The 21,199-nt window shown below is 55.8% G+C and overlaps 1 protein-coding gene across 1 annotated transcript in view; it reads right to left on the bottom strand.

The window, feature by feature from the left end:
• Positions 1 to 20,893, bottom strand: part of SYT7 (synaptotagmin 7) — a 58,917-nt gene extending 38,024 nt beyond the window's left edge. The window contains exon 1 of the mRNA XM_074371926.1: positions 20,757 to 20,893. The gene's annotated coding sequence lies outside the window, so the exon portion shown is untranslated. The remainder of the gene's footprint in view (positions 1 to 20,756) is intronic.
• Positions 20,894 to 21,199: the final 306 nt, after the last annotated feature.

Genomic DNA, 21,199 nt, shown 5'->3' with positions numbered 1-21,199 from the left:
TCTTAAGCAATCATCATTCTGTGGGCATGCAGAATGAGCCCTGGGCTTGGAGTCTAGGAGAACGAGGCTGAGGCCCTATTCTGGCCTCTAGCCGGCTGTGCAGCTGTGAGCAAGGTGCTCCACCTCTTAGATGTCAGTGCCTTCATGTGTGCAAGACCTGACCCCAGTGATGAGTCTTCACAACAAAACTGAAGTAAGCAGTAAGATTGGCCCTTCTTTTACAGATGGGGAAATTGAGGCACGGAGGGGTCAAGTAACTTGTCCAAGGCCATTTAGCTAGTCGGTGGAGCCAGAGTTCAAATCCAGGTAGTCTGACTCAGAGTCTACACTCTTTGCTTTGACATCACACCCACCACAGAGGGGGGTGGTCAGTTGTTTTCAAAGTGTGTTCTTTGGAACTCCTAGGGCTTCCAAGGAATTTCTCAAGGGCTACAGATAAGGATGCTGAGTAGATGAGGCTGTGTGCCCTCAAGCCCTGTTCAGCCAAGCAGCAGCATTTCCCTGCTTCACATCACAGGCTTCTGCAGAAAGTTCCATTTGAGGAAAGGGATGTGTTATTAAGGAAAGTTGAACCCCCACCCCCCAGATCAGTGACCCTAGGATCCCCTGCAGGATGAGGATGCTGGCTGTCATCTTCCATGCAGCTGACACCTCCCCTAAAGATTCCCTGGGCACTCCCAGCATCCCTTGGGGAGCCCTTGGATCTGGGGTGAAACAAATGCTTGCCATTGCAAATTGCATTGATGCTGCGAAGAAAAGTGACATGATGTCCTCGGCCAGCACACGATACTGCCATCAAGGGGTACAAGCGTGTTATCGCCTGTCAACCAGAGTGAAACCATTCCCAGAACACAGAGTCACTGTGTCTTGGGCTGCAAGGGACCTCGGAAGTCCTGGAGTGAGGCCCCATCCATGCACAACCACCCTGGGCAGCCCTGTCAGTGACAAGAAGCTGCTTCTGCAGGAGGCAGACCCTCCACAGACGGGCATTGATAGGTAGGGCTGCTGGGCCTTGAGCTGAGCTGAATCTGTTTCCCTAGAACTTCCCCCTGTGGTCCTAAGCTTGCCCTCCAGAGCTGCACGGAATAAGCCGGCTCCCTCTGCCACATGACAGTCCTCTAAATCCTTGCCGACAGCTCTCATGTCCCCTTCCAGTCTTCTCCAGGCAAAGCTGCCCCAGCCTTTCTAACCCTTCCTCCGATGACATACATGGTTTCAAGTCCCCTTAGCATCAGCATATTAACATTTGGGGAAAGAAAATATTGCAGCCCCAGTCAGCCTTTTGACAGAGCTGAGTTCCTCGACCTATCCTTGGGCAGAGGAGACATCGGGGTCCCAGGGGTGAGACACAGACAAGGGCAGACAGATGACATTGGGAGACCTGGGAGGCAGGGTGAGCCAGGAGCAAGAAGGGCCTCTGGGGTTGGATCCCAGGGGTGTCCTGGGAATGAGGGGTGAGCTCCGGCATGTCCCTGTCCCTCTGCCCAGACCTATGGCAGGCATGTCAGCTGACCAGAGCCAGGATTAATGATGATCAGGTGGAGTCCTGTGGGCAGAGCCCATGCTCCTGACCATTCCACCCCACCAGGAGCTCTCAGGGTAAATAAAGGCTGTGTGCTTGAGGAGCTGGCCCACCTCTGAAGGTGGACAAGATGACCACACACAGTTATCCCCTCTGGAATGTCAGCTCCGCGAGGGCAGGACTTGCTCTCATGTTCACCACTGTCTTCTCAGCACCAAGGACAGAGCCAGGCATATAGTAGATGCTCAATAAATGCATGTTGAAAGAATGAGTGAGGAGGAATCCCAGGCCTCTAGGAATAGTGATAATAATAGAGACTACCATTTATTAAGCACCTACTGTGTACTAGACTATGAAGGTAGGGGCTATATCTGTTTTGATCATTCTAGTACCCTCTGTGACAGGCTGACCCATGGGAGGTACTCAAATATATGTTGAAAGCCCAATGCTTGCATATGTTATGTCACCCAAACAAGATGGGAGAGAAGAGATGGAAGAGGCTGCAGTGACAGTCTGAGAGCCTCTCTCTTTTACACACACACACATGGATCCCTTCTGGTCTTCTCCCATCCTCATCTTTGCCTACAAGTCCTCATTTTTCTAGACCCAGAAGAAAGCACCTTTTCCAGGAAGCCTTCCATAATCTCCCCAGTGGGAATTATTTTCTCTTGCCTCTAAGCTCCCATCGCACTGTGCCTGCACCCTTCTTTTAGGGTGCAATGATTAAGTACCAGGGCTCTGAAGCCATAGTGTCTGGGTTCAAGTCCTGACTCTTAGTCTTCCAAGCTGTGTGACCTAATCTCTGTGTGCCTTGGTTTCCCCATCTGTAAACAGGGGCTAGTATAGTACAGGCCTCATAGGACTATTGTGAGGTTTAAAGGCACTGTCAGGCACAGAAAATGTAGGCAATAAATGTTGGCTATTATCCTAGCATTACCATGTTGAGCCCTGCATTAGAGATATCTGGGGCACGGAACTGGCTCTCAATGAGTGTTGAATGAAATACTGAATACACATTTAGTTTTCCCCACAGGACAGCAGAGGCAGGGTAGGGGTCACATCTTACTCGATTCTGTGCACCCCGGATCCCTGCCCCAGGACCAGGCCCAGGGCTTAACCAAGAGTAAGCATCAGTGAACACCCCTGGCAAGGAATGAAGAGGGCTGAGACATAGAGGAGGGAGGAGAGGGTGCATGTGGTGGGTGGGGACGACAGCTGGAAGCCTGGCTGGGCTTTTGGTATGAACTGCAGACCTGACCCGGTCCCTTGCCAGGGCTCTGCCCCCACTCCCAACTTCTTCTCATCTCCTCAGCAAGCCATGATTTATAGATGAACAGAATCAAACAGGGCCGCTGGCTGCTGGGAGGCCCTGGGGAGCTGCTGGAGAGGGAATGGACTTCTGAGGGCAAGCTCACCAGCTGCCCAGAGAGGAACGGGAGGGGAGCCAGAGGGGGAGCAGGCACACACACACATAGGCCATAGACATGGCCACCCATGGCTCACATACACATAAAGCCAAGGAGACTCACCCTCGGCAGTGACATCTATGCCCCACCCCATATATAAACACATACACATGCACACACACAAGCCATGCTGACTCACCCCTTGCATGGATACCCACATTCACACTCACACACAAATGTGCACATACACCCATGGTCACAGTCATGAGCAGATGCGTAGCCCCCTCTGCTGTCCTTGAGGGCTAAGTGTTCACACACTTCCTCTGGCCTGGAATTCTCTCTCCATGCACACTGCTTGTTCTCTGGGGCAGAGCAGTGGGACGGACAGTAGACTTTGAGGCAAATGACCTGGGTTCGAGTCCCATGTCTGCTCCTGGCCAGTGACCCAGGGCAAGTACCATTCTGGCCTCAGTGTTTTACCTTCAGATGATGATGATAACCCCTGCTCTTCCCTGCTGGGGTACTGTCAGGATCAAATAATAGCTAATTAATTGAACACATGTCTTTTGTGGCAGACAATGTGCCAGGAAGTTTATATGCACCATCTCACATGATCTCCACAACCTTATATGATTATTACCCTCATTTTGCAGAGGAAGAAACAGGAATGGAGAATTAAGGCAACTTGAACTTGTCCTTGACCCTGCTACAGCTGCTTCTCTCTGAGCTGAAGAACGTGACCGCATTCTGTAACATGCTACCCTGCTCGATCCAGCCACACCCCACCATCCTCCTTCCTTCAAGAAGGCCAACATTTTTTCACACTTGAGGCTTCAGAGAAGCTGTTCCCTCTGCCTGGAATGCCCTTCCTGCTAGTCTCTTCCTTCTATTCTCAAGATCCCCAGACAGAGATGGTCTTCATTCCCTCCCACATGCCTTTCTGCCTCCCCTGTAACAATGGCAATTCATCAATGTGGATTAATAATTAGCATTCTTCTATGTCTTTCTCCCACTGGGAACACTTGGAGGGCTGAGACTCCAGATCACTCATTTCTGTAGCCCAAGGTTTGGAACATAGGAGAGGCTGGAAAAATAAGTGCTAAACAAATGCGTGAAATTATTCAAGGCCCTAGGTGAGCCCCCTCATCCAGGAAGCCCTCCCTGATGATGTGCTCACAGCAGTCTCTTAACATGAATTAACTCTGCCTTCCGTCCAGCCTCCTTTTGGGGGGAGTAGGCCTGTCCTCCAAACAGAACCAATGGGGTTCTCCTCATTGCTCGGGGTCTCCCACAGCCTATAGTCCAGGACACAACACAGAGAAGCCACTGGACATGCTGGAAATCTGGTCACATAGGCTCTTTTCTTTAGAATTCACTTGTTTTTACACTCTTAGGTGCTGACAAGTGCACTCTCCACATCTAGCCCTTCCAACGTTGTCTCATCACCCCCACATCGTCCTAACCTAGATTGCCCTCCTCTTTCAGGCATCCTCAGATCCCAGGACCTTGCTCTCCTCACCAAGTACCTTCAGTCATAGTAACTAATGTACACTCTGCACTGAATCCTGTTCACAGTATTCAGCACAACTCTGAAGGTAAATCCTCTTATCTTCATTTCACAGAGAAGGAAACTGAGGCTCAGAAGGGTTAAATACTTGCCCAAGAGCACACAGCAGAAGAGAAACAAAGCCAGGATTGGACTTGGAATCTGGAAGACCTCAATCCTGTGCCCCATGGGAGCTGAGCCTTAAAACAAGTCTCTCAGAGGATAAAGGGAAGGGAAGGAAGAAATGGCATGAACACAAAATAAGCAGCAGCCAGGGAAGGGCTTCTACTTCCCCACAGATTTCCCCAAGCACTTCAGAGATCCTTCTGACACATACACCTTTGCAGTGTCTCCTTCCTCCCTCCACTGGTCCAGCCCTTGGCCTCAGTAAAACATCCTCATTAGACAGATGCTCGGTCTACCTGAGGGTCTCGAAACAGCTTGGGAGTTGGGCCCCGAAAGGGTAGGAGCAGGAAGAAAAGGAGGGTGGGGTACTTGAGAATTTGCCTAGGGCCCTGTCTCTGGTGCTGACTAGGGTGGAACCACTCTTCCAGAGATAAAACAGTGATGCTGGGGGTGGTTGGGGCTACATCTGCCATCACATTCCCATCCTGATCCTGCCTCCTCCCACCTGATTCTGTACGACAGTGTATCATGCCCCAGGTCCTCCCCCCATCCTCCTTTGGTGGCTGCAGGATGACATTCGAGGTGGAAAACAGAGAAAGCTGGAGTCACAGGTTTCCATAGGAAGTACCCCTCCACGTATATGCAGACAAGATGGAAATGGGGGAAGGTGGGAGAGCCAGTGCAGAGCCCACCAGCCCCAGGGCTATTTGGGCCTGGGAAGGGGGGTATTTGGGGTGCCTATCGCACCTCTCCTCGACCCAACATACACAAGAAAGCCAGAAAAAGGTAAGTGTGGTAGAAAGCAACAGAAAACCAAGGAGCTAAACTCTGAACCCCAGACAGTCAGGCAAAGCTCCAGGCCTCCTGTCATGCTGAATTTTCTGCCCTCTCTTCTCTTTAAAACTCCCCACTCCAGGCCACCCACCTTGGGAACGGGGGCAGCTTGTTCCTTGCAAGAGGAAAAAGAAAATGAGATGGGCGGGTAGAAGGAAAAGAGAAAAAGGAGAGGAAAGTGAGCCTGGCACTCATTTCCCAGGAGAGCTGGGCTTTGGCCCTGCCCCCATTCCCTCGGGACAGTCTCTCTAGTGTCCCTCAGAAAGTAGTGGAGACACCCACAACCCCTCCGGCCTCACCTGGGGCAGGAACAAGCCTTGGGAAAGACGAGGCCTGAGGGGAATTGTTTTGGAAAGTTACAAGTAGCTGGAAATAGGGGCTTAGCACGAGAAAGCCTCCTCAACCTTGACTGTAATAAAAACAGATAACGTGTGAGTGAGCTAGGGAGAGTGTGCTGGCAGGGGCCGCAGAGGCCGGCTGGATGCAGACGGTTTAGAATTCAGAGGAGATGCCAAGTGAGTAAACAGCGAATGAAGGATTATCCGGATGGGCCAGGAGTCGTTCCAGCAAGAAATTGGACGGGGCCATGTCAGAATCCACAAGCACTATGACTCCTCATCAGGGAGCAGGGCCTGGTGAGCTGTGAGGGCCTCACCCACGCCTTCTCTACCTCTGCTCTCTCTTCCAGCAGAGTGTGGCCTTGGTAATAATGGCTCACATTTATTCAATGTAGAACAGTTTACAAAATGCTCCAGAGTTTACCGAGGGTTTTACAACCATTGTCATATTTAATGGAGGTGACGGAAGTATTTTCTGCCTGGTGACCCCCTCCCCTCCCCACAACTCCCCCCAACCTTCCACAATTCCTGGCTTAGTGAAGCCTGGTGCATCTGTCTTCAGTCTTCAGCTTCAAGGTGGGTGGGAGGATGGTGGCGACAGGCCATATGTAGACCCCAGATATCTGTTGAGTCTGGAAGTCATCAGGGTCAAAGCCATTCTGGATGGACAGGGCCAAGTGCCAGCTCTGCGCAGGGAGCCCAGACTGAAGGGTGTCCAGCCAGAAGTTAGTCTAGAACCTGCGACCCACCCTGATCCCAAAGCTGATAAGATGCCTGGGTAGCCATGAAAACAATCATGCCCATCAGAAAAGCAGGAGTCCAGGAATGGAGAAGCTCATATGGAGGGCCTCTCCACCAGGAGTGTGGAGCAGGGGCAGGACCAGGGACATGTGGTGATTAAGTGCAGGCTTTGACCACTAGTTACTTCTATGAATAATGCATGGTTGTGCCTTGGCCTAAATCAGCATCTTATTGTTATTAATAATACACGGCTGCAAAGAAGCTGGGGTTGGAATGGTGTGCTATATTTTATTCGAGGATCTCAGAGCACTTAAGAGCTTCTCATGCTGATGACTCAACTCTACCCCTCCAAGTCATAGGCTTCCTTACAGAACAGGGGACCTGTCCTTCCCTGACATCCTCCCACCTGAGGCTTGGAGTCATGGAAGCCATAGGGGTTAGGAATCTTCTATCCTGGGATTCAGATTCTTGACCTGAGCTTTTGGTAGAGGAGGGGGTACACTTAATCTTCACGAGCTCAAGGGCTCTCAAGTGTGCAACATAACGTGAAGTGGCTCCCAGGGATGTTCAGGAAGGAGGGATAGAATTAGTGGGAATCCAAGTGTGGGAGAGGAGTGTGGAGAGAAACCACTGGGAATCTGAACCCAGTTCTGCCACTCACTGCCATTGTGGCTGTGTGACCTTAGGCAACTAACTCAACTCTCTGCTCCTAAGTCTCCTCGATAGAATATAAGGTGTCTGAGACTCCCTGTCGGAGATTCCGTTCTTCCATATTCTGGGGGTATTATTTGCACCACAAATACTTGGATGAATCCACAGAGTGCACGGCTCCGAACTCTGTCCGCGGTGCTGAAACATCTAGCTGCACGCTGCCTCTGTCCCTGGTGCTGAAATGGAAGTCAGTTGCAGGGAGGCACCCGCCCCGGGCCACCCCGTGCATTTCCCCTGGTAAGCGGAATTCAGGAGACCAGAATCCTTTCCAGGACTGCTGCACAGCGGTCCCACCTTCCCTACTAATTACTCCCTGATCAACCCCGACCTGAAGACACAGCAAGAAGCAGCCGACCTCAAGAGCCCCCTTTCCCGGATGAGGTCTGCTGATGCTAAGGACCCCAGTCAGCAGTCCTACTCCAGACAAAAAGAGTCTCCCCGCTAATGTAATTGCCGCATCCCATTCCCTCAAGGGGAGCCTGCCGCACTGCCTCCTGGCGGCTGGCGCGGGTACCGTGTGCAGAGCAGGAACACAGAAGGTCCCCAGGGGTGGCGCTGGGCCTGTGGGGAAGGAGCAGCAGACGGTCGGGCCCCCGCCGCCCTCTCACCCCTCCCGGGGCAATCTGGCGCTCTGAGCTTGCAGCGCTACCCAACACCCAAACGCTCTAGGCTATCCGACTGTTTTCCAGCCACCTTGGGGTGCCATGCTGCCCTGTTCACAGTGAGGACTCAACCCATGTCGCTGGACCCTGCCAGGTGAAACTTCCTGTTTCCTTCTCCAAGGTGGGTGTGGTAGACCTGTTTAAACAAACACAACCTTTTCTCCAGCTGGCGGGCCAGTCCTACCAGATGAACACAACGGCCTGTAATAAGCCTCCACCAGGGCAGAGGCTCCCTACCTCGCACCCACCCAAATAAGAACCCTGCTCACAGCTCTTCCCTAGGAAAAAGTGGGCACTGGGGAAGAAGGCCACAACTGCAGCCCACTCCTGCCCCCACCCCCCCAGGTGAGGGCTCTCTGAGAAGCAGATCTGCTTGGTATTTCTAGGGACTACTTGCTACTAGCCCCACTGGGTGTAGAAATCCTCTTTCTTCCAAAAACAAACAGCAAAACAAATAAAACTACCTGAAGAGAACACCCCAAATCAGCTTCCCTGGATTCAAGCAGGTAGTAATAGTAAAGATAATAACCTTTAATCACAGTAGATAGAGCTAATATCATTTATTGAGCACTTACTATAGGCCAAGCACTGTGCTAAAAGCACTGCAAACATTATCTCATTTAGCGTTAACAAACCCCCTCCTCCAGGGAAGCAGCAAGACCAGCATCCTACAGTTGAGGAAAGTGGGGTTGAGAGAGGTGAGGTGACCACTCAGAGTAGTGCAGCTGACAAGTATTGAGACTGTCATGGAATCCACATCTACCTGCCCTTAATCTTGCAGCTCAGCTGGATCTACCTCACCATACTTCGATGTTCTTCATGAAGCCTCACTGCCCTAGATGTTTCCAAGACCACCCCACCCCCGCATCCTCATGTCTCAGCTGAGAGCCACATGGAGGAAGGCAGTAACACTTCACATTCCCACAGCACTTTATAGCCTGCAGAGTGTTTCACAGCCACTGTCCAAATCAACTCTTATGATACTGAGACCCTCTTTTGATTTTACAGGAGAGAAAACTAAGGCTTAAAGGAACAAGTTTTGCCCCAAGTCACACAGTGAGTAGTGGAGCCAGAACTCAGATGAAGATTGTGGGACTCCCAGCCCAGTGCTCTCTCCCCATTTCTTCAAAGCTGGGGTCCTGCAGGCAAGCCAAAAAGGGGGCCTTAAGGGCCTTCATCTCCTGAGGGACTTTGTGAGGTCCTGACCTAAGCTGCTACCCTCCTCCTGGGGCCATCAGTTGGCTCAGCTCTAACTTGGAGCCTCGGAGTCTCATTCTAAATGAAAATTTCTTTTCCAGGCAATTACTTCCTGCTAATTAGAAAGCAAGGCTGCCAGTCCCTGGGCCCTGGGCTGACCCCTTTTCTCAACTCACAGGGGTGGGGGATTGTTGAGGTACTGGGTAGCAGCACCAGCCACAGGAACTGCTTGTGGCTCGGCCCCATCATCTAAAGGAGGCCAGGAAACTTTTGAGAGCAGGGGGACTGGTGGAGGAGTAAGAAGCTCCAAGGAATGGGAAGAAGGGAGGTGGGGATGCTGGGGAGGAAGGGGCTCAGAAGTGGGAGAAAGTCAGGGGACAAGAAGCTAGAAGGAGCCTAGATGTGCTATGCAGAGTAAGTGAGAGACCTAGGCTCAGGAGCAGCAGGGGGAGCCAGGAAGATCCAGAGAAAATGGGGACACGTCATAGGAAAGAAAAAGGAGGCATCTCAGGAAGCAGGGAGACAGAATGTGGGGGGAGAGATCTCCCCTATGCAGAGGAAGTGGAAGCAAGAAAGAACCCTGGAAAATGGTCAAGATTACAGGAGTGGAAGAGGTAGAGGCAGGGAGATACTGGGAGACTCCAGGAAGGGGCAGGAGAGAGGAGGAATTGCTGAAGGAAAGCCCCTGGGAGAAAGGGAGGAGAGCGGGGGAGGACAGCTGGAGTGGCAGCTCCCTGGGCCCCAAGAAGGGCTCTCCCTACGTCATTGTCCTTGAGCCTCCCCCAATGTCAGTGCCCAGCCAGTCAGGCCTGCACGCCCTCCTACGCAGCCACAGGTGCGGGCGGGCATGATGGTAGGCCACCAGCCGGCTCTGGACCCAGATGATCCACTCACCCAGGGCAGCCAGCCGACTTTCCTTCCTGCCAATCTGCCACCCCCTCCTGTGGGCTAAGCCAGGACCCTCCCGGGTCACAAAGCAATAGGACCAAGGAACTCTGGGACTGTGGGGTCCAGCCCCTCCACTTTACAGAGGGAAGATAAAGGCCCAGAGAGAAAACAGTGCTTGTCCAAGGTCATATAGCAAGTGAGTGACAAGGCCAGATGAAGAGGGCTCAGGGGTTAAGCCACAGTGGTGGGTCCTGTTTCCTCCCGAGCTAAGCCAAGAACAGGAGACAAAGACAGGTTTTGGTTGGCAGCAAGTCAGTCCCTGATCAGTCTAAGCCCCGTGGATTGTGGGGTGGCAGGCAGAAGGGAGTGAGGGTTGCCAGGGGCTGGAAGGGAAGCAAAGGAAGTCACCATTTATGGAGCACTGGGTGGGAGGGTTCTGCCTGGGTTATAATTGCAGCTAACGTTATTGAGCACTTACTAGGTACAGTGTTCCAGCCACTTAAGACATTATGTGCAGATCTCATTTAATCCCCACGATAACCCTATAAAGCATGTATTACTGTTATTCCATTATAGGGAAGAAGCTGAGACTCAGGAGGGTTGAGTAATTGGCCAAGTCCACAGGCTAACCAGTGGCATGGTTCTAACTCAGGCAGCTGGCCACTGCTCTGAGGACCCTTCCACCCCCGCATCATCTGAAGAGCTCAGATCCCCGAGTTCCCAAGACCTCAGCCCAGCCCTGGCAGAATCCAGCCTCCAGATGCCAATGGAGTTACAGTCCCGTGTTGTGGGGGCTTCTTGTGGCCCAGAGGATGTCCTCAACTTGAACAAGCCCTGTCTTAAGGTACTGGAGTTGGGTTCTAGTCCTGGCTCTGCCACTAACTTGCTGTGTGACTTTGGGCAGGTCATTTGCCCTCTCTGGCTTTGATGCTCCCACCTCTGTCATCAAAGGGTAGGACCAGATAATAAGAGCTTGTACAGATGGTGCTAACCCTGTGGCAGGCATGGTTCTAGGCAGTGTACAGACATTAACTCATCCAACCATCCTGGCAAGCCCTCTGAAGTCAGTGCTATCATTGCCTCCATTTTACAGACAGGGAAATGAGGCAAAAAAAGGTTAAGGAACTTGCCCAAGGTCACACAGCTAATGAATACATGGCAGATCTGGGATTTGAACCCCAGTACTTTTGATCCAGAGCCCAGGCTCTGGCTGCCATTCTGCCTTATTTCCCGAATGACTCTCTCAGCCCCTGCTTGGTGCCCGCAGGAGGTCTGCTTACGGCCCTCTACACAGGCACACATGCCGTCGTGTTTCCACATGGGAAGCACACACATTGACATGTGTCTGCATGACGTGACATGCATCAGCTTATGCTTCCACACTCGCTCCTGTGTGGCCACCAAATTTCTGTATGGGATAGCCACACTCAGCCATCCATTGCTACAAGAACAAGCCAACTCCAGCAGGCCCACATGTACGCGCACACACAGCCCCCTTTCTGGGCACTGGCTGCCTTGTGTGCCATGCTTGAGCATGTGACCACAGTGGCAGTGACGAGGGCCGCCACACCCCTTCTCCTCTGGCCCCCTCCAGTGCCTGGGTGGCTCACACGTCACATCGCACACCTGCCAGCACCCCCATCCACGCTGCCTTCCCCACGCCTCTCCCCTAACAGAAGCAGGCACCTTCCTCAGGAAGGAAGCAGGCACAGGCCCAGCCTGGCTCCCACAGCCCAAAGATGCCAGCCAACCCGGGGGTGGAGAGGGAGAAAGAGGCAGCAACTGGAGGTTCTGGGGGCCTGGGGTCCATGGTTCCCATCTGAGACTAAGCCCTCCCTTAGGTCTGAGTTCCAGAGCTCAGCTCTTAAGACCCTAGAGATGCCAGCTCCCCTCTGTCACTGCGTGATATGGGGTCAGATGGGGGACCAGAGGACAGAGGGTCGGTCCATCACTCCCTAGCAGGACTGTGGTGCCATGAGGGCTTCTCTGGCCGAGTTACCATTGCACCCTGCCAACCCCATCCCTGGTCCCTGCTCTCCTCCCCCTGCCCAAGCATCTCAGAGTTCTGGGTATTTTTAGGCCTCAGCTGACAGGCTGTGAAATCGCTCCCTTCGCACCTCCCTAACCAGGCGGGGGCTGGAGAGGGAGGAATGGGGTTGGGGGGGGCACACACAGCCAATTCATCAGGCTTCTCTAGGGCTGGCAGGTGCCAAGCAGGGAGTAAGGGGTGCCTCCCCTTGATTGAGCGGATCCTTCCACCGTGCCTGGGGAGAGGGAAAGGAAACAGGGTGGGAAGAAGGCTCCACCCCACTCCGGGGACCTGAGAACAAAGGCTTTAAGGGACACCCAAGCACTAAAGGAGGCAATGGGGACATGCTTTGAGTCTAGCTCTACAGCCAGTACCGATTCCCAGCCCTCCCTTCCCAGCGATGGGCCGAGAGACAGACTGGCTCAGATCCCAGTGGGATAAGGGAGCACCGGGCAGTGTCACCCAGTGGTTAAGACCGAGGCTTTGGAGTGAGGCTGACTTGAAATCTCATCCCTACTCTACTGAGTGACCTGGTGAGACACTCCACCTCTTTGAGCCTCAGTTTCCCCATCTGTTTGACAATGGTAATGATACCTCCCTTGCGGGACGGCTGTGAAGATTAAACGAAAGATGTATGTGAACAAGCAGATGGTCTCTGGGCCCACAGGGCACTGCTAAGAGATTCTCCTTTGCTGTTTCCCTGACGGGCAAATCCTCCTAACCCCTCCTTTTCTGGGCTGCCTTCCTCACCATGACCCCTGGGCCCACAGTTCATCCTGGCTGGCCTGACCCTCTTCCCCAGGGGAACAAATCCCCAGCTGAGGTGAGTAGAAAACATAGACCCTCCTCACCTTCCTGCTTCCTGCTGCAGGGCACACATCCACATCACTTGGCACATGGATCCAAATGCCAACGTGCTCAGGTGCTGCCAGCTCCTGGGTGTGAGGGCATTTGCTCTTGGATGACCCCCTAGGGACGTGGGAAGACATATCCAGGCCTTGCTGTGAATGGGCCCCCGTGCCAGGGGCTGTGGGCATGGAGAGGCGGGGCGGCCAGCCTAGTTGCTGTGGAGACAGGTTGGCTCTGGTGGGGCTCTGGAGCTCAGGCCTGGCAGCTGGCGCTTGAGTTGTGTGGCTCCTCCAGGGCTGGGCCCTGATGCCCAGGGTGCAGGGTAGGGTGTGGTGTAGAGCTGATCCTCAGAAACCTGAACTGTGACCACTGGGCCCTGGGTCTGCACACTTTGGCTCTAAATCTCTCCCTGAGAGGCTTTCTCTCATACCCTGGCCCCCGAGATAAGCCCCCTGGGGGTGTCCATCCATGCCTACCTGCACCAGCCTGTCCTCTTGACTGCCCGTTACCCACCACAAGCTTTCCCAAGGCAGGGCCCCAGTCTGGCTGGATGCTGTAGACCTCCTGGTATGGGTCCTTTGGACACAGCTCTGTGTAGGTGAGACAGGAGGGGCTGGACAATGGCTGGACAGAGCCAGCTCCATATACCTGCCTGCCTCCAGGCTCCCCACCCTCCACATTGTCGCAGAGTTAAAGTTCTCCATAGAGATATGCTCGAAAGCCATAAGGCCCTCCACTGCCTTAATTAAAAAAAAAAAAGAAGTCCAGCTTTCCTATTTCAGAGTGCCAGAACCTTCATAATCTGGCCCAACCCGACTTCCCCAAACCTTAACTCCTGCTACTGCCCCTTGAAGGCCTCCCTTCTAGCTGCACACGTGCAGATACTGCTACCTCAACTGGCTGGTCACACCTCGGGGCCATTGCATGTCCTGTCCCCACTGCACAGAACGCCTCATCCCTGCCTACTCACGTGGCAAGCTCTTATTCTTCCTTCAGGATCCAGAACCCTAGACCCAGAGCTCATGATCTTGGGTCTGGCAGTGTGGCTGGAATCCCAAATCAACTTCTAATTGCAAGTGCCCCCTTCCCAGGATGGCCTGAGGATAGATGAGCAAACGTACGTCGTGGGCTTAGAACCTCACCTGGCACCAACTAAATGCTCAACAAATCTTTGCTGTTCTGATGGTAACTGACTGACACTGCCTCAGTGAAGCCCTCCCCAACTTGTCCTCCACCAGGGCGGAGGCAGGCATGTCCTCCTCAGAGCTTCCGGAACCCTCATCCCACACATCAATCACTCGGTGCAGGGTAATGCTGATAACAGCTGCCGTTGTCTGAGTGTTTACTATGTGCTGTGCTTTCCGCTAAAGATGTTTTCTGCCTTATCTCCAACTTCATCCTCCAACCCCATGGAAGGTAAGAACCATCACCATACCCATTTAACAGAGAGGGAAACTGAGGCTAGAGTGGTAGAGTAACTTGCTCCAGGGACACAGCCACAAGTGTCTGTGCCAGAAGCTGTTTGATCCTAGAGACGTAGCTTAAGCAAGCCATCCCCTGCTGCACATACGTAAAGTGCTTAGCACATAGTGAGTGCCCCACAAGGAAGAGTGTGCTATTATTATGCTATTGTTATTACCAGGGGAGGAAACAGGGTATGTTAGGTGACCTAAGAGGGGCTTCCTTATGCTGGACCGCTATAAAGCATGGGATTCCCACTTTCCTGGAGAAAGAGAGGGCTCAGAGGGGCCCTTGGGCTACCAGGGATGAGGATTGCAATGGCGAGAAGGTACCCTGGGAGCCCTAATATCTGGACCCCGTGGGCCTGAGGAACCTGAGGAGTGCTGGAGTGAGCAAATGCTCGAGGCTTTCAGGGTGAGCCCAGGTTGGGCAGAGCAGGAGAGGGCCGGCCGTGTGCTGGCTGAACTGGCCACCGCTCTCTGGCCCCGCTGACACCACCCCGTGGTAATGAGACGGATCCAATTTGTACCCAGGGCCCCGCCGGGAGCAGCTGCCGCGGCAGGATTTGAAGTAATTTAATTGGACACATTAGCCACACAGCTCTCTCCTCCGCTCCCCTCATGGAGGGCCTCACACAGTCGCCCTTCATGGCCTCCCACAGTCCACGCTACCTGACCCTGGCTGGAGGCAGGGTGCACGCTACCCCAGCCAGCACTGTGAGACCCCTACCTGCTAGGACTGACTTCTCGGCACTCCTCCTCTCTCATTCTGGGGGCTCCTGAGGGCTCCAGAACCACAGGGCTGGTGGGGTTCTGTTTGCCCAAAGTTCTCCCTTTTCTCTGATGCAACCAGAAACTATGGGCTGGGCTCAGACCTCTCCCTCCTGTCTCCTCTGATGGGCAGAACAGGTCACCCCCTTTCCACCCCCAGTCAGCTGGAGAACCACAGCTTCCTGCTTTCCAGGAAGGCATGGCATCCAAGGTGCAGGGCCATTACCAAGACAGTGGTGGGTGGGGGGCAGTCTTCCTCTTACGGCTCTGGGGGAGGGGTGCATACACACACACAGAATTAGACATAGCCACAAACACATATGCATGCCCAGTTAGATCCATGCACACAAACACCCCCCCCCCACATACATGCTGAGAGACCCACAGGCTGTAATGGATGTGTCTGTATCTGTACACACCAAAGCTCCAACTCCCTCCCTCCCCTGCCACAACGTCCATGGCCAAGCAAGTTGCCTGGCCAGGTGAGGCCCTGCTCCCAGCTGATGGAAGCTTCAGAGGTGGCCAAGCTGGCAGGTGGGAGGGTGTGGCAGGGGGCAGGCAGGGCCCCTGGAGGGTACAGGCCCCGCCTGGCTGGGTACAGGGCTAGAGGAGGTGCCCTCCCCCAGTGCTTTCCATCACAGCTCCCAGTGCACCTCAACACACCTCGCTACAAATATACTCATTAGCTGCTGTTTACAGCGGGCACGGCACTCAGATGAGCGCAGCTATTACGGCTGTCCAGCTGCCACCCGCACACGCAAGGAGGTACACACAGCACAGAGCTTCTCCCCACCGGCCCCGCCCTCCCTTTCCACCTGTGCGGTGGCCCCACACTCAATCACTTGGATTTTTCCATTTCCTCCAAACATCCCAGCTCACCAGACAGGTCGGCTCCCTGCCCGGCCCCCGCAGGTGACACACCTCTTCCAAGGAGCTCCTCCAAGTGGAAGCTGCAGACCCCCCACTCCCCAAGAGCAAGTCCGATAGGCCAGCCCACTCTCCAACCAACTGGATCCAGAGTTCCAGGCGCAGGCTCTGGGCGCTGTCCAGCCCCTTCTACAGGTCCCGTGCTGCCTGCCAACTCCGTTCCAATCCTTGGGGAATTCTGCAGGGTGAGACTGAAGCCCTGTCCTCTAGACACAAGCTGGATGGGGCCCAGCAAGGCTGCCCCTGCTGCCTGGAAGGTCAGGGACTTCCATGTCCATGGAACTGGCACAGTCCATCTGGTACCACTGGCTGGGGTTCCCTGGCAAGGCAAGCAGGCACCCGGGCTGGGCCTGGCACAGGCCTCCTCCGGCACCTGGCCAGACCAGTGACCATCCCAACAGAGAGAGCTGACCTCACCAGAGGCATGTGCCACCTGCTGGGCACTGCCCAGGGAACAGGGCGCTGACTCCATGCAGGGCTGCCCGGGCCCACCCGAGATGCCTCAGTGCCCCTGTGGGGCCTGTGAAGCCAATTCCTCTTTCAGCCGAGTTCTCTGCTCAGGAGTGGGTCTCTCATCCCCTCTTTGAGGCCCCCCTCACCACTCTTCTCCCTGCTGTTCCCGGCCTCACTCCCCTGGGTGAAACAGTTATTGAAAACAGTTCATCAGATTCAATAAGGATTCAAAGTCCCTGAGAGAATAGGGGGAGGGTGTGGGGAGAGGAGGAGTGGGAACAGGGGACCACCCACTCCTCCTCTGCCTGTCCCTCAGGACCTCTTGCATCAGCAGCGGGGAGAGGGTGAGAAAGACACAGTCCTTCACTGTCACTCTATGCTGCCTTCAGTGCCCCTTGGGCCTGAGCCTGCAGTCCGCTAGGGGCAGGGCCCAGCTGCCACAGGCCTGTCTTTTTTCACCTGACACTCACCTGTTCCCTGCCTTCCAGCTGTCCCTCACCTGTCACCTGCTGGCCTGTGCCTTCCCAACCCAGTCCAGCCTGCTCTAGCCCCACTTCCCCAACCAGGAGGGGCTCTGAGGCTCTCTCCCTCTCTACCATCCCCCAGGCCGTCAGTCAAGTTATCCCCACAAGACCCCCAAACAGCACGACTCAGGGCCAAGGTTGGGGGGGGGGTTCCTGTCTCCCTGGAACCACTACAGCCTAGGGGCATTGGCTACCTGGACCCAAGCCCCACATAAGCCATATGTCAAGCCCAGCATTTCAAGCCTGTTCCACCTCAAGTCCACCTCCCAGCCATGGCCCGTTGGGAGGTCACTTGATCTTCAGTCCCAGACTTTGACCCAAGCTCGGGATGCAGGCCAGGGAGGTCTGGGCCAGTCAGATGGGGCAGGTAGGGGCTTGGGGGTGGGGCTGGTAGATGGGGTTGGGGAGAGTTTGCCAGTGAAACCGTCAGACAGGCCTCCTTAGACTGTCCCCCACCCAGCCCCTGTCCCTAACCTTGATGGCTCTCACAGCATACCCCTGATCTGCCCTTTCAGGAAGGCCCCTGACTCCTGCCCCACACATCACCCAACAGCCTCTGCCCCTAAGTTGTGCTGTGGGTGGAGGGTTGGCCTGGACAATCTTGTGGATCCTTCTGCCTTGAGAGAGGAGACCCACTGTGCCAAAGTCCCTGTCCCATGCAGAGTGTTCCCCACACTCCCTAGGAATGACCTGCCCAGCAGAGTTGCTGTAGGAGGCAGAGCCCACTAACAGGTGGGACAGACAGAGAAGACCTCAAGCACTGCTACCCCCAAGGACAAATTCACAGAGGGCTGGGGGCAGGGCAGGCAGCCCTCAGGACCTGAACTCTCTCCCAGCGCTGCTGCACCGGCCCAGACTTTCCCTCTTTGGCCTTGCTCACTCGCTCACCGCAAGGTCACCTCTCCCTCCCTCTCTCCCTGCTGCCGTCCTGCCTGCCCACTGCAACGCTGACCCCTGTGGGCCTGCTGAGGCCCTGCCCTGCCAGGGGACAGACGATTGGAGGGACACAGGGAGGCCTGGCCAGGTGAGCTTTGGGATGAACAGGGGATGAAGGCTGATGCCAGGGAGAGGGCGCATGTCCATGGGAGGAGGCAGAGGGGAGGTTGCAGGCATGGCCAGGAAGGCTGGGCAGAGTTTGGAGCAGAAGCGAAGGGGGTGTGTGGGAGGGGGCTGATCATTCTTCACTGGGCTCCAGCTTTTTCCCACAGTCCCTTGCTCCAGCCAGGATAGATCTGGGAGAGAATTGCCTGGGGGCCAGGGGCCCATGTTGGGAGGGAACTGTGCCTGTCCCCTGTCAGGGTAAGGGTCTTAGCAGTAGGCTGAGCCCTTTGGGGATTTGCAGAGTGCATGGTATGAAGGAGGGGGTACCACAGGGACCTTCTGGAACCAGCCTGGGACATGAGGGAGCAGGAGAGGACAGGAGATTACAATTTTTTTTTTGAGGATTGGGCCACAGGTGTTCCTGGCAGTGAAATGAGGTGATGAGGATGTAAAAGGTACTGGCCTTTGGGGGATCAGAGGGACGGTCCTGAATCACACAGGAGTTATTTGCATATCTTACTAACACCCTGGTGCCAGGCTTGTGGGACACATACCCTGTCTGGGAGAGCAGAGTCTGGGGAGCCTGGGGTGAACTGGGTAGGGGAGACAGTCTGGCCTGGAGCTGTCAGAGGTGGGCAGGGATGTCAAGGGACACAGAAACCAGACTGAGGTCTCTGGCCCCTCATAGACCCCCAGGGGACTAGGATCAAAGGTAGATTCTGCTCCCTCCAGCCTATTTCTGATCCTGTCTAGCCCAGTGCCCACATCAGAGAGAAGTAAACCTCAGGCCAGCCTGTTTCCCAGTCAGAGCTGCCCCTGCCACAGGAGTGATGGTTCCTGCAGCTGGAGTGGGCAAGACAGGTCTCCAGCCCAGACAGGGAGGCCCATTCGAAGAAGGGGAGAGGGAACAGTCTGGGGTCTGCCAGCTTGCCAGGGGCAGCACTGGGTTCCAAGCCCTTTGCCCAGAAGATACCGAGCATATCAAGTTGGCCTCTGTGGAGAGGGCAGAGGTTCTTGGAGGAGCAGTGATGTCATGGTGCCCAAGAGTGGGAAGAAAGAGGAGGGAGGGAGAGGGGCCCCAGGCAAATGGCCTAACAAGAAAGGAGAGGCTGCCAGCCTGGCAGGGCAGGGGGAGGGGAGTGTCCTCACTGCATCCCCTCTTCCATCTTTGGACCCGGGGGGCTGGTCTCTGAACTAAGCTATTGGCTTCTGAGAGGGTGATCCAAGCAAGAGAATGCTTCTGTCCTTGGTCCAAGAGCTAGAAGCTGGCAGCCTCTTGGGGGAAGATGCCAGTGTAGGTGACCTGGGTCCAAAGAGATGAAGGGAGGGGTCTCCAAAGGCAGTGTCCCTTCAGCCATCACCTAGAGGGCATTCATAGATGGGCATGAGGTTCCAGAGAAGGAGACTGAGTCTCTTCCACCCACATACGTAAACGCTAAGTGAGTGCAGTGCCTGGCACCCAGGAGGTCCCTCCTCGGGAGGGCTCGGACTGCAGTGACTTGAAGGGGGTGAGAGAGGAGGCAGGAACAGGGTGAGGCTGCCCTCAGAGGGAAAGAGCAGATGAAGGGCCGGGCCAAGAGTGGGCAAAGCCGGACTGGACTGCCTTCGAAAGCCTAGAGGTTCTAGGCTCCGTTTGTGGAGGGCCTGAGAGTTGTCCCTCCCCTGGGGACCCCCAACCCCCAGAGATCAGCAGCAGTAAACCTGGAGGCTCTTCATCTGAGAGCAGGTCCTCAGGCTGGGGTGTCACGCTTTTAGCATCAAAAAGAAACCCAGAAGCGGCAGACTAGGGGTGCTGGGGCTGGGGTGGGGCACCCCAGGTGGGCACTGAGACTGAGCCTGGGCGGGAGCTTCAGGGGACCTGTCTACAGGTGGGCACTGTGTGAGGAGGCGTCAGGAGCCAAGGAGGAAATGGCAGAGCAATTTCCCAAGGAAGGTGGAAAGAATCCTCAGCTTGGCTTCCAGGATACCAAGCAAACGTGGGCTCCCAGGCCACTCCCTGGCTTGGGCTTGGGAGAAATGCAAAGGAGCACGGCCCCTCCCTCTCCCTCCCCCAACAGGACTGGAGTGAGTTTGGGGTTCTTTGCTTTCCCCCTCCTCAAGCCCTGGAGAACATTCCCCGGGCACCCCTATTCTCGCCAGTCTCTGCTTTCTTTCTCTTCAGGTACCCCTGCCTCCCTCCTCAACGCTCCTGCGGTCCACCCCCACCCCAGAAGCCCCCCTCCCCTGCTGCTGCACCAGATTCCCACTTGCCCCCTGGCACCCTCTCAATTCACAGTCGGCACCGCCGATGTCACTCTGCTTCCTGGTGCACACAACCTTGGCCAAAAGCTCCCTGAGATCCCTGCCCTGGGGTCCCGTAGCACTGGCACCTCGGGGACACTGGTGCTGGGGACCCAGGGGTGCCTCTGAGGGCACTGCGGGGGCAGCGGCTCCTCGCTCCGCCAAACACGTTGTCCTTGGGCTGCTAGGGGGTGGAGGGGGAGGTCCTTGTGGGGACACTGCGAAGCCGGCGCCCGGCATCAAGCTTGGCAGTGCCCGGACTGCGGGGGGCCGGGGTCCCAGCTGCTGCAGCTCCAGCCCGCGCCCCCGGTCTGGGATGACCCTGAATGGGGGAGTCCGTGCGGCTCTGGTGGACAGCAGCCCCAGGCTGGGGTTCCGAGACGGCGCCCGGCGCTGCCGCCGTGCTGCCCGCCGGTGCGGGGCGCCCCAGCCCGTGCGGGGCCGCGCTTACCTGGGCTGGCAGCCTCCGGGTCCCGGTACATGGTCCCCTCGTCGCCGGCTCGCTCCGGGCTCTTCAGAGCCTCCCGCGGCCGCGCGTTGCTCCGCCGCCGCTGCAGGGCATGGGGCCGGGCGACCCCCGGGGGCGGGTCCGAGGGCGGGGGCCGCGCGGGCTGCACCGAGCCGCGGAGCCGGGGAGCGGGGGCCGCCCGCCAGCCCTCCCGCCCGCCCTCCGAGCACGCTGCCGCCGCCGCCGAGCCGCGCCGAGCCTCCTCCCTCCGGCCTGCGCGCCGCGTGTGCGCGCCGGAGCGTGTGTGAGTGTGTACGAGGCCGTGTGTATGTGTGTGTGTGAGCGCGTGTGTGAGCGCGCCCGGGGCACCGCCGGCGCCGCCCGCCCGCTGCCGAGCGCAGCTGCCACCGCCGCCGCCACGGCCACCCGCTGCTGCCCGCTGCCGG

Source organism: Camelus bactrianus, chromosome 10 (assembly GCF_048773025.1).
Source record: "Camelus bactrianus isolate YW-2024 breed Bactrian camel chromosome 10, ASM4877302v1, whole genome shotgun sequence".
NCBI lineage: Eukaryota > Metazoa > Chordata > Mammalia > Artiodactyla > Camelidae > Camelus > Camelus bactrianus.
This window is presented reverse-complemented; position numbering and strand designations above follow the sequence as displayed.